Source organism: Lissotriton helveticus, chromosome 6 (assembly GCF_964261635.1).
Source record: "Lissotriton helveticus chromosome 6, aLisHel1.1, whole genome shotgun sequence".
Taxonomy (NCBI): Eukaryota; Metazoa; Chordata; class Amphibia; order Caudata; family Salamandridae; genus Lissotriton; species Lissotriton helveticus.
In genome coordinates this window covers 1,906,413,737-1,906,426,680 of record NC_136067.1, presented here as the reverse complement: position 1 = coordinate 1,906,426,680, position 12,944 = coordinate 1,906,413,737, and the positions used below count along the sequence as shown (strand labels likewise).

The following is a 12,944-nucleotide window of genomic DNA, read 5'->3' as shown; positions in this document are numbered from 1 at the left end:
CAGGCAGCCGCGACAGGCAGCGGCGACAGGCGCTGCGACGATCTCGGTCCTCGTAGCAGCGGGAATTTTCTCGCTCTGCCGGGGATGCGATAAAACTTGCAGAAAGTTCCTTAAAAGCTTGGTTTCCAGCTTCCCAACACAGGTACAACTTCTAGAGGCACCACACATGGGCCAAGCACTCCAGGAAGGACAGAACTCTCTCAGTAGAGTTCAGGGAAGCTGATGGTGAAGTCCTTTTGTTCCTGGGACTTCATAACAGGGAGCCAGCTCTCTCTCAGGCCCTTGGAGATTCCTTCAAGCAAGGGGACACAGCACAAAGCAAAGTCCTTCCTCTCTCCTTGGCAGCAAAGCAACAGCAGGTCAGTCCAGCAGAGCAACAGCAGGACAGTCTTCCTTCTTCAGTTTCAGCTTTCTCCTTGGCAGAGGTTCCTTCTTGATTCCAGAATGATCTAATTTTCTGTAGTCAGGGGTCCTGTACATATACCCCTAAAAGTTTGTTTTCCCTTTGTGTAGGAGGGCTCTGAGCCCGGTCTGAACCAGTTCTGGGTGTTCCTTGAGCACTTTGTTTTCCTGGCTTCTCCTTTCCTTTCAGAGTGAGGGGCAGGGTCGTCAGCCACCCAGCAGGAGGTGGAGCCAGCATTGGGGAAGGCAGGCACAGCCCTATTCAGGCCCAGGTGCTATCCCCTCCCACCACTCAAGATGCAGATGCAGTCATTCAGACTAGGGCTGACTCAGCCAGCCTCCTGGGGGCTCCCCAGCCTCTGTCACTCTCAAACCAGACAGCCAATTCACAAACAGGTGAAGGCACACAGAAAGGTCAGACAAGAGAACAACAACTTTCTAAAAGTCCTGTTCTCAAACACAGGATTTAAAAAACAACTTTCCTAAAAGATGTGTTATTAAATTCTGAGTTCAGGGATACCAGACTTTTATGTCCTATATTGCTCCTATGGGAAGATATGCTGGTAGCCACTGTAGCCAGCATCCCCCCTGATAGCCTATGGGGCAAGATAGCCTTACAATAGTGAAACATGAAAATGGCTGTAATTCACTACCAGAGCATGTCACCTGCACAAGTACATGCTCTACCTTTCACATACACAGCACCCTGCCCAGGGGGGTACCTTGGGCCTTCCATAGGGGTGACCAATGTGCACAGAAAGGGAAGGGTTAGACCTGGCCATCATGGCAGTTCACAGACTGCACACGGGCACTGTGGTGGCAGGCCTGAGACACCATTTTAGGGCTACTCGTGTGGGTGGCACAATCAGTGCTGCAGGCCCACTAGTAGCATTTGTTACCCACAGCCCTGGCACACTGAGTGCACTTTACTAGCTTCTTGGTGACACAAATATTCCAATCATTGATAGCCAATTACAATCACAATTTACACAGAGAGCATATGCACTTTAGCACTCATCAGCAGTGGTAAAGTGCACAGAGTCCTCTTGCCAACATCCACAGGTCAGAAAAAATAAGGGAGGAAGAAGCAAAAAGTTTGGGGTTAACCCTGCAAAAAGGGCCATTTCCAACATTTACCACTACTAATAATCCACTTTCCTACACTTAACCGTCTCAATATCCTTGATATTTTTGACATGATATTCTTTGTTGTATTTACTTTATTTCAATGTCTTGTCATGAAAGTTCTGATACGACAATTAAATACATGCATTAATCACAATCCTCAATAAAAGGTCGCCAATAGTATTGGTTGAGGTAGTGGCCATACATAGTATATTCATTCATACAATAAAATATTTACAATAAACATGTTGGGTTTATCCCTTATCAACCTCCACTCCTCAATGCCACCCATTAGTGTTACTTGATGGTAGTAAATAATATTTTCTACAAAAAGGGCTAGGGCAATATGCATTCAATAAAGCTGTGCAAGCAATCTTCCTTGGATACAAAAGGTCTTTAAACCAATTAAAATAATTATTTAAAATCAGTTATCATTCACCCATTGGGCCCTACTTCTAGTTGCCCACATTTGGCCCGAGAACTCTGCCATCACACAGGCAAACAATGACCTGGCATCAGACTTCAGGATTCTTAATGCAGTCCTGTGGTTGCCAGTTCTTAACTTCTTACAAATCGGGGTCAGGCAGTTTTTCCTAGGTGAGATACACAGTGGACAAGCAAACATTACATTGGCTAGAGTCTCTTGGTGGTTTTCACAACCAGGGCATCTGCTTGTGGGCTCAGAGCCGCTGTCCCATTTTCCAGTGAAGTAATGTAGGAGCAAGGTACCAAACCTAAACTGTAGGTATAGCGTCCTGTCCCTAGGATGTTCTATAAGATCTAAATAGCCTTCCAGGGAACGATCCAATTTATGGGCCATAAAGTCTAGAGGAAGCTTCCCCCATGCCCTACTGATAAATTCCCCTGGATTACCCACTCCCAAAAGGCGTCCTTTACTTCACTTTTCCGGGGGAGGAAAGAGGGTTCATTGGCTTCTCAAATATTGTCCAACCCAATGGCTATGAGCAAGTTCTTAATGCCTCTTAGCCAGCTGATTTTATTAACAGTGTCCCTGCATTTTACATCCTCCAGGGCACGGGCATACGGCAATAGTTTGGGGGTCAAATTAATCCATAGCCAGAACAGCAAGGGGTGCAGTCTTGCTTAAGAGGTGAAAGAATGTCTACCCATGTCTAACATAAGGAGATGTAGAGGGGTACTCTGTCTGGGGTGACCTTCCTAAGCTCCTAAGGAATTTGTTATCTGAGCTACTAAGCTCCTCTATGTGCTCCAAGCCCTACAGTTCTGTTCTGCTCCGTACATCACAGAACTCACCAGTTTGGTGTCATATACTTGCAAGGCCAGCTCTATCGGCTTAGTGTGGGATAAACAATGTTCTTTCCCCAAGAACCCAATCAGCTGCTTTTGTTTCAAAACCATCTTTCAGATATGGGGTTTCCATGACAGGTTGTCTGTCAGCTTTATGCCTAGATAATTGAAGTTACTAACTCTCTCAAGCTGCATTCCTCCAAGGTAAGGACAGTCCCGGTAAGAATTGTGTGGGTTTAGGGCCATGAACTTGGTTTTAGTTGTGTTTATTACCAAACCCTTGACATCACAGAATTCTTAAAAATGATTGAGAAGCCGCTGTAACCCACCCGGTGTTTAAGACACCAGCAATGTGTCATCTGCAAAGAGAAGAATTACGAATCCCCCCCCCCCCTCCCCCCCACACAGCATAGGTGCATCAGTCAGATTTGCTGTGAGGAATTGTACAACATTGTTAATAAATAGAGAGAACATTGTTAGAGCCAAGACACAACCCTGGCGCATGCCCCTGTCTACAAGGATTGGGTCAGTGAGCTGGCCTTGAGAGCCCCAACGTGCCCTGGCAAAGTTTCGCTCATGCAGAGGAATCACCAAATTTACAATTCCCTCCTGCATATCTACATCCTTAAGGGCTCGCCACAGATTCTGCCGAGGAGCAAGGTCGAATGCCATCTTAAGATCTTAAGAAAAGTAATGTACAAACTACCATTCCCAATTATTACTGCATTCCAACAAAGTAAAAGGAAGCGGAATACCTGAACAACGGTGCCTGTTTTCTCTCTAAAACCTGCTTGACATTGGGACAGGGTTTCATTTTCAGTAGACCAAGTCTAAATCTTGTCCAAGAGTGCCCTACTAAGGGGGGCGTGGCCAACAGCATGCCGTGCTAGACGTGTAGCCCGGGAGCTCCCGGCCGACTAAGACAATATCCGACTTCTACTACTGCCACGGTCCACCAAAGTAACGGGTAACGTGTAGCAGACTCCCTGGAGCCGACTGTGCAGGGCGGACGGAGGTGTCAGCGACCCCGGAGCCTGAACGCGGGAGTTTGGCCCGGCGGCTGTACGGAGACCTAGTGAGGCAACATGGCGGCCACGGGCGGTGAATGGCGTTCGTGAAGCTGTAGAGAGGGGGACACCAAACAGCGTGAACGTTTACTCCTGGGCAGTACCGGACCGGGGGCATAGAGACAACGTGACACGGAGCGGAGGCGCGGCGATCCCCCGAAAGGGCAAGGAACCGGAGCCCGGCGGCATTCACACATGATGGCGGACTGACCTGGAGACCGGACTCGGCAGACCGGAGGACGCTGGAGGTATCGACTGCCGACACGGAGCCGGACACCAGTAAGCGGAGCGCCGGGGTTGAGCATTGGGGGTAAATCGAGCAGGATTGCAGATCCCCAGAGGAGCGCAGTCCCCCTCATCGAGCACCGGCAGCCGGGAGTACTTTACCAAGATGGCGGACTGACCCGGGGACGGCGATAAACGAAGGGAGAGGCCATGGAAGTGGCAAACTGAGGTACAGCTGCAGCATTACCGGAGAGAGACGCCCGCCTTGACCCTTACATTACCAGCGACAGTGGATGAGGAGCCCCCCCCAACCCCCCCCCGGCAGCCCAGGCGAACACTGCACGAAGATGGCGGCCGTGGCGCTCCGCCGATAACCAGACAAGCGTGAAGGGAGGGTCTGGCCGGACTACATACAGCACGACCCAGAGCAGCAGGAGCCGAGGCGACGCATAGCCGACCCCCACGCACATAACCACCGCTATTGTGAGTGCACGTGGAGGCGGAAGGCGGTGTACAACAGGAGCGCCTTCCAAACGGCTCTGTTAGATCCTGGTCACGAGGCCAGATGAGACCAGGAGATGGCACCACCAGGGTGGGAGACACAGTGATTGGGGGCCACTGAGTGAGAGGGTAGGGGCCCAGAGGGTCCTCCCCACACACCCGGAGAGGCATAGAGGACACAACGAACGTACCAGAGCTCATGCCGCACACTGTGGACGGCTTAATTGGCCAGAAGTCAGGCCCCTAAGTGACGGGGCATAAGCATCAAAAGATTGGGTGGCGGCCCTGGATTCCGGCGGCTCCACGGGGGGATGCACTCGGGACCACTGCACAAAGGGTCCTGTTGAGGCGTCGCCGCGCCACCACGCATCCTCGAGAGGCAGTCGCTGGAACACAGACATCTAATGGTCGGGATCCACGATCAGCTGGAGAACGACGGGAGCGGCAGCGACCATTGAAGAGAGGCACGAAGCGACACCACCCCTTAACAGGTACCTGCGGGGCAATCAGACCTGTAGCAGACGGAGACGACTGGGCCTCCGGCGGCGGCGGCGGGAGCTCGCGTGGGGGTATCGTCGAGCGCTGGCACAGGAAGGCACGCACAGGGGCAGGAAACCGGAGGAAGCACCGGGCACACCCAGGGGCCGGGGGGACCGGACAGGGGATCTCCACGACGGCACTAACAGTGTGAGACACACACGGCTGCAGCCTGGTGACACAGATCCACAACAGCGACCATGGGGAAAAATAATCCGCTGCCCAGACCACCGAAACAGGGTCCTATGGACAATTTCGCAGCGCCACGACAGGCCAAGGGGAACCCAGACCCAACGTCGGAAGGGCACATAGACACAGGAACACTGCTTGCAGCAATCCAGGCGTCGAGAACAGACATTCAAGAATCCCGGGCGGCACTGGAGGTGAAAATCGGCGAAGTGGGATCCGAGGTCACCCTTCTGCACCAGGATTTCAGGAACCTCTCAGCCAGAGTAACGGAGACGGAATCACGCATCGGGGAAACGGAGGACTCGATCGCAACGATCCGAAAAGACATGGCAGAACTCCAAGCTTCACACAGACAGCTGTTATGGAAGATTGATGATGCCGAAAACAGGGCACGTCGCAACAACCTACGGTTTGTAGGATTTAGAGAAGGGATCGAAGGGAACAACATGGCGGCGTTCCTACACACATGGCTCAAGGAAACCTTCCCAGGGGCACAATTCTCGACGTGCTTTGTAATTGAAAGAGCCCACAGAGCATTGCTGGCGAAACCTCCGGAGGGCGCGAGACCGAGGCCGGTGATCGCACGTTTCCTCAATTTTGCTGACAGAGACTTGATACTACGGGAAGCACGAAAGCTAGGTGACATTCAGCTGGAAAACGCCAATATCATGATCTTCCCGGACTATAGTCAGGAGGTACAGAAGCAGAGAAGGTCCTTTGATTCGGTGAAAACTAAACTCAGATCCATGCACATCACCTACATGTTGCTCTTCCCGGCAAAACTTAAAGTCATCTATAAAGAAAAAGCAATTTTCTTCAATCACCCGGAGGATGCCTGGCAGTGGCTCGAGGAGAGACCGATCTTAAATGGCAGGGAAGCAGCAGGTCGCGAGGAATTGGAGAGAACAGTGAGAGAAAAGACACAATGGGGCCTGCCGAAACAGCAAAGACGGACATCCAGAAGGATAGGCGCTCGTACCACGGGAACCCCCTATCGGGCCCGCGCAGCGGCGGGAGGTAGGAGGGGGATATCGGAGTCACCCGGGGCCTCTGGCACAGCGGACCCACAACTAAGGGGGGCGCACAAACAGACTTGCTCAGAAGGTGAGGGCGAAGAAGAGGCAGAACTTAGAGACTCGGAAGCTGAGGAGGATGAAACGGACGACCCTCAGAGCTCCGTCCACCCCTTAGTGAATGTGATACGTGACATGGAGCAAGAGAACTCCGACAAGAATAGTGGGACAGAAACAGCTACACAAGACTCCCACTCTTGAGCATTGTTGATGTGGACCAGATGAGACGTCAGCCGGGACGACCGGCAGCACGCAAGTTGTCAACACCCCTTTGTTTTGCTTTTATTCTTTCGTTCTTATTTTTTGGGACTCTGTAGACAGTTTTAAGTCTTCTTCAAGTTTCATAGTTTGGTTGAAGTTGCGCTTGGGAGTACAACCCGGCTACACTGTTATACCATATCCTGCCGAGGCGGGAACAGTGCGTCATAACTGAATAGTGGGCGGGAGAGGGCGGGCGACAGACCGACTCCTACTGAAAGCTCGGTCCTCTGTGGGGATGAGTCTGGAAGGGGAGGGAGGTGGGGAGGGGGTGGGGTCGCCGGGGGGCAAAGTTCTACAAGTTGGGGTAGGGGGGGAGGCGGGGGGGGGGACAGCCACAATCAGACGAGTTGCAGCACCACTACAGGCACCTATCTCAGAAGCCAACAGAACATGTGAACCACTCTACACCATGGCAGGTACACTAACTGAACCACGGCAGGAAGACAAGGGGGTATCAATCCTCCGTGGAATGTAAACGGCCTGGGATCCAGAATAAAGAGGGGACTAGTGAACGCATACATCAAGAGGGTGGCCCCGGATTTTGTCCTCCTGCAGGAGACACACCTGAGAGGGGAACACTGTACATTTATAGCAAGAGGGAGATATGCGGTCCTGGCGCATGCGGGGTATACGCAAGATTCTAGAGGAGTAGCTGTACTGATAAACAAAGCATTTCCGTTTATCACGACACGTACATGGAATGACCCGCAGGGCACATATGCAGGTGTGCAGGGGGTGTGGAGGAGGCAAACATACACAGTAATCTCGGTTTATGCTCCACCGAAACTTCAGGCACGCACACACAAGGCGATTGCCTCCATCCTCCTAGAAACGGCAGACACAATACAAATAGTGGGGGGGGACTTTAACGACGTTATGTCGGAGGAGCTAAACCGCACAGGGCCAACACGTAGGGGAGGGGCGAGAACAGCGCTGTCACAACACATGGCCAACCTGGGCCTCACAGATATATGGCGATGGCGACACCCTACCCGAGAGGCATACTCCTTCTACTCCGGTGCACATAGAGTATTCTCAAGACTTGATTACGTCTTCATAGCCAGACAATACCTCACGGCGGGGGACGAGGTGACTTATAAAGCGAGGGGAATCTCGGATCACTCGCCGCTCTATGCAAAGGTGGGGGCAGACAGAGGGAAGAAAGGTTCGGAATGGCGCCTGGCAGCATGGGATCTCCAGAAGCCAGAGATCATGAGACGAATTAGGGCTGACGTTAAAGTGTACGTGGTGGAGAACGAAGGGACGGTCGACTCCGGGATGACTTTTTGGAAGGCAATGAAACAAGTTCTGCGGGATAGGGCACAGAGTAGATTAAGGGACGAACGTAGGAAACAACAGGCTGTGATAGCGGATTTGGAAGCCAAAATCCTACGCTTAGAAGAGGAATATCAGACACGCAAGGAAGAGGGGCTTCTAAGGAACTTGCTAGACAAGCAGCGGGAATTTAGAGAGATTGTCTCTAACGAAGCACGGACACAAGCACTGGCGACCCTCCATCGTCTATACGATGTGGGCGACAAATCAGGTAAGCTCCTAGCCTGGTTGAGCAGGAAGGAGAGGGCAGCGAGATGGGTGGAACAGATTAGACGGTTAGATGGCGACCTGGTGTGCACCGAACAGGAGATAGCCGACGCCTTTGCGTCTCATTATGAATGCTTCTATGCGGCGAGAGACCTCGGGACGGAAGAGGAGGCACTACGATACATGGGAGGGGTGGATTTACCCACATTAGCCACTGAATCTAGCTTGGCACTGGAGGCAGACATCACACTCGATGAGATCTCTGAGGCCGTGAATAAACTGAAAACAGGGAAGACACCGGGGCCCAACGGATTCCCAGCGGAATTCTTTAAACGAACAGCGGATCTGTTGACGCGCCACCTCAAAGCCCTGTATACCGAGTCCTACCAGGAAGGACGCCTCCCGCCAGACCTCGCTCGGGCCACCATTGTCCCGATTCACAAAAAGGGCAAGCCCACAGATGAATGTGCCTCGTATCGCCCCATTTCACTCCTTAACATTGAGGTGAAGATATTGGCAACGGTATTGGCGACCCGCTTGAGGTCGGTGATTCCAGATCTCATACATGCGGACCAATCCGGATTTTTGCCAGACAGAGTGACTAAGCTAAACCTGAGACGCACACACAATTGGCTACAAGAAGTCCAAGACAGGGAGGAACCCCACTGGTTTCTATCCTGAGACGCGGAAAAAGCGTTTGATGCAGTGCACTGGCCCTTTCTTATGGCGGCGCTCCAACGGTTCGGCCTGGGCCTGAAATTCCAGGGATGGGTAGAGCTACTGTATACGGCACCGACAACCCGCGTACGAGTGAATGGCAGGCTGTCACGAGAATTCCGGGTCTCCAGAGGCACGAGACAGGGGTGCGCACTGTCTCCCTTACTATTCACACTCACGATTGAGGTACTGGCGGCCAAGATTAGACAGAACCCAGACATCCACAGCTTCGCATGGGGGGAGCCCGGGGGAACGCAGGAAAAAATTCAGGGAATTGGAAGGCTTTGGCGCAAGAGCGGGTCACACCATCAACTGGAACAAATCAGTCCTCTATGATACACGAGGGGCCGACCTTTGGGGGATCTTGCCTGAACAACTACTCACCACTACTGAGGGGTTTCAATACCTGGGGGTGTATGTCACACTGGACAGGGCGCTCTCATTCCGCAGAAATGTGGAAAGAGTCATGACCGAAGCAATAGAGGACATGACAAGATGGAGGCACCTGCCGCTCACCATGTTAGTCAGGGCGGCGATGTATAAAATGATTACACTCCCCAAGTTCCTCTATGCACTCCAAAATGAGTATTAGCCACTCCCGGCCAACGCGCTAACCAAAATCCATGCAGACTTACGTTCCTTCCTGTGGTTGGGGAAACAACCACGTATTGCCCTCCAGACGCTCCAACGGCACCAGTACAATGGGGGGATTTCTCTGCCCAATCTAGAGGCGTACTACTGGGCGGAACACCTGATGCCCATAAACGACTGGATTCATGCCCCGGCCGACCACCCGACGTACGCGCTGGAATGGCAAAAGTTGTCACCACGTAATGTACTCCACTACTTATATGGGGGAAAGGTGCAGAGGTCGCTCTTACCGGCGACAATGATCACATTGCGGGCGTGGACACGAGCTACAAAACGTATGGGGTGGGAGAAGAGACCGACAAGACAGACGCCGTTGTGGCATTGCCATTGATTGACGGAATTAAACAAACTGAAGGGGTTCCAAAGATGGGACGACATCGGCATCTCACATATAGGGGATGTCATATACAAGGGTGAACTGAAATCGTTCAACATGCTACAGGTGGAGTATGGTCTACACCACTCACAACTTTTCAAACATACGCAATTGGCGCATGCATGGAGAGCCCAAAACATCACACTCACGGACTTGCCAGAATACGCGCCACTGGAGGGCAGACTCCTGCAGGAACAGGTAACACACCAGGCGGTCTCACTCACATACAAGACACTAACGAATAATATGCTAGGAGACTTAACAAAACTAAGAGGATTATGGGAGGCGGAAGTGGGGGAGATGGAAGATTTAGATTGGGAGATAGTCCTGATGCACCCACGCGAGGTAGCGATTAAGTCAAGGCTGAGGCTCATTCAGTTGAACGTGCTCCACAGGACATACTTTGATAGGGTGCGTCTCCTCAAAACAGGGAAAATAACTGACCCCACGTGTCTCAGATGTCAACAACAGATAGGGGACTTTTACCACACTATATGGTCTTGCGTTAACATACAAAGATACTGGACACACATCTTCATGGAACTGGGGGAAGTCCTAGGGGTAGATTTAGCTCGAGATCCAAAACTGGCGTTGTTGGGCATGACGAACTAAGTGGACCTGCCGCGCGACCAACTCATATTTCTGGTACTAGCGCTAGTGGTGGCCAAGAGAGACATAGCGAAACACTGGGGGGCCGCAGTGACACCAGACATAGAGGAATGGCGAAGGGGTCTAGATCTCTGCATGGTGGCAGAAAGGGTAACGTATAAGGCGAGAGGGTGCCCCAAAAAGTTCCGGAGAGTCTGGGCAAAGTGGAGACAATATCATGGACTTGAGGGAGGGCAATGAGGTGCGATAGGCCGAGTAGGAAGGGCAATCGACTGGTTTGAGACCAAATACGACCCGGTAAAGACATAGAGGGGAGAGGTATGTAGCCTCACTGAGAAACTAAACGGAAAGGACGGGAAATGCAATATTCGGTGGGGAAATGTCGGGAGGGGGGAGGTGGTGTTGTGTGAGACTCCGACTGTCGGATGGAAGTAGCAAAATTGTGGTGCTAACAGGGTAGGATGTGGCAATTTATATGTTGGGGAATGTTATCTCAGTTACACTGGGCACAGTTGGGGGGAGGGGGGGTCCTAAATAATAAAATGCAGGATACCGACTTGTCATGGAAAGCCCGACATGATAACCATATCAAACGGTCAATTGATTGATCAACGTGGCGCCGCCCAGCCTCCGGGATGTCGGCTGATGGGCCGTGATAACAGTTATGACTTATGTAAGTGTATACTACGCGGACTGGAAGTATAATTCTTGGGCTGGTGATATCCGTGCTTTTCCTGCTACAAAAATAACATTTAAAAAAAAAAAAAAAAAGAATGCCCTACTAAAAACTTTCTGAATCGAGTCAAAAAGACTGGTTGGCCTATAATTGCAATGAAGAAACCTATCACCTTTCTTAAACAATGGCACAACTTATGCTCCTCTCCATGATCCTGGGATAGGGGCACCATCGACAATGGCATTAAATAGTACATACATGTATTGAGTCCAGCCCGGGGTGTCCCAAAGAAAAAGATCACCTGGTATCCCTTCGGGGCCTGGTGCTTCTGGACTGGACTATTGTGCTAAAGACAATAGATATGTCCTACAGAGTGAAAAAATCCCCGTTGGTTTTGGAATGCCTTCTAGATAGTACTGCCAGAGAGTTTAGGGCTTCTTGGTCGGTATACAATGTAGAAAAGTGGGTATACCAATCAGAGGGGAAATATGATTTTCTAAATCTAAAGGACCTGATTGGTTGTCCCACACCACCAGAGACCAGAACTTCTTACTTTCCCTAGCTTGGTATATGTCCTTAACCCCTTCCATGCTGGTGACGAACCCCAGCCGTCACGCTCCACAGTGCTTGTGTGCTGATGACGGCTGGGGTTTGTCACGGCCCCGCCCTGTTCGTTCGGCGGCCGAACACGGGGGGAATCGCGGCCGCACGGAAGGGGTTAAGGGACTGCCACCTGCCTTCGGCCCAGTCCTGCTGGGCTTTCCACAGTTCTAACTTGTATGTTTTTTTCTAGAATTTTTACTTGTACTAATAACTGCTTGTATTAATAGGGATCTAGAATTCCTGCAAGCCTTGTTGTACCTTGTGTGTGTTCTTTTTTTAGTGGGCCATGAATTCTTAGTAGGGTTTGCAACTGTAAGTAGGAGCCAAGATGCTCGAAGAAACGGCAATGTGCGTTCGTTACTTACAACCTCCCTACCACAGATGCCTCTAGAGCTGCGGCTTCTGCTGTGAAAGCCAACAACTCATTCTGTATACTCTTAAGTTTATCTTGATTGGCAGCTAATTTATGCCACTTAAGACGATGCATGTAATTAGCTGGCAGAACCTATTTAGTTGCCAACCACTGAGTCTTTGGCAGTACAGGTGCTTCCCCCCATAATGATTGTATTGTTAGGCAGAGTGCCTTTGACCATCCCGTCGATTTAAGGTATTTGAACCCAACTTATTGAATTTGGCCCTACCATTTGCTGCCCTGAGACTAAACTCCTTAGTCATAGCTTGAGACGACTTCTTTACCGGTTTATGGTCCAATAAAGAGACAATCCACTTCTTCTCTTCCTCTTGCACTTCAACCATCCCTTCCCTATCAAGCGGTTCATATGTAACAATAAAATCCCCTGCTATTATTAGGGATAGAATGTGCTTCCTCTTCCCCAGGAGTTCCTCCAGTTTTGTAATAGTCACTGAGGGTCTACCCCCGCTCCCCCCGCCGTACCTCTCACGTAGACGTTATAGATGTCAATGGTGTTACCTACATAGCCCTTAAGGTAGTTTCCCATGATATCTGGGTTGCAAGGGTAGTTGCGATATATTGCTATATTCTATCCACACAATTCTTTTGTTTCTGATAATCTGTCAGTGATCCGAATTTATGTTGTGTTGATTTTTGATCTCTTTGTTAAATGTATCATAATTTTACTATAATTGAAATTACAAGATTT

General features: G+C 50.8%; 1 protein-coding gene across 1 annotated transcript in view; it reads left to right on the top strand.

Moving 5' to 3' along the window:
* LOC144762928 (calpain-13-like) overlaps nt 1-12,944 on the top strand; it is a 441,560-nt gene that overhangs the window by 130,198 nt on the left and 298,418 nt on the right. The window lies entirely within an intron of this gene.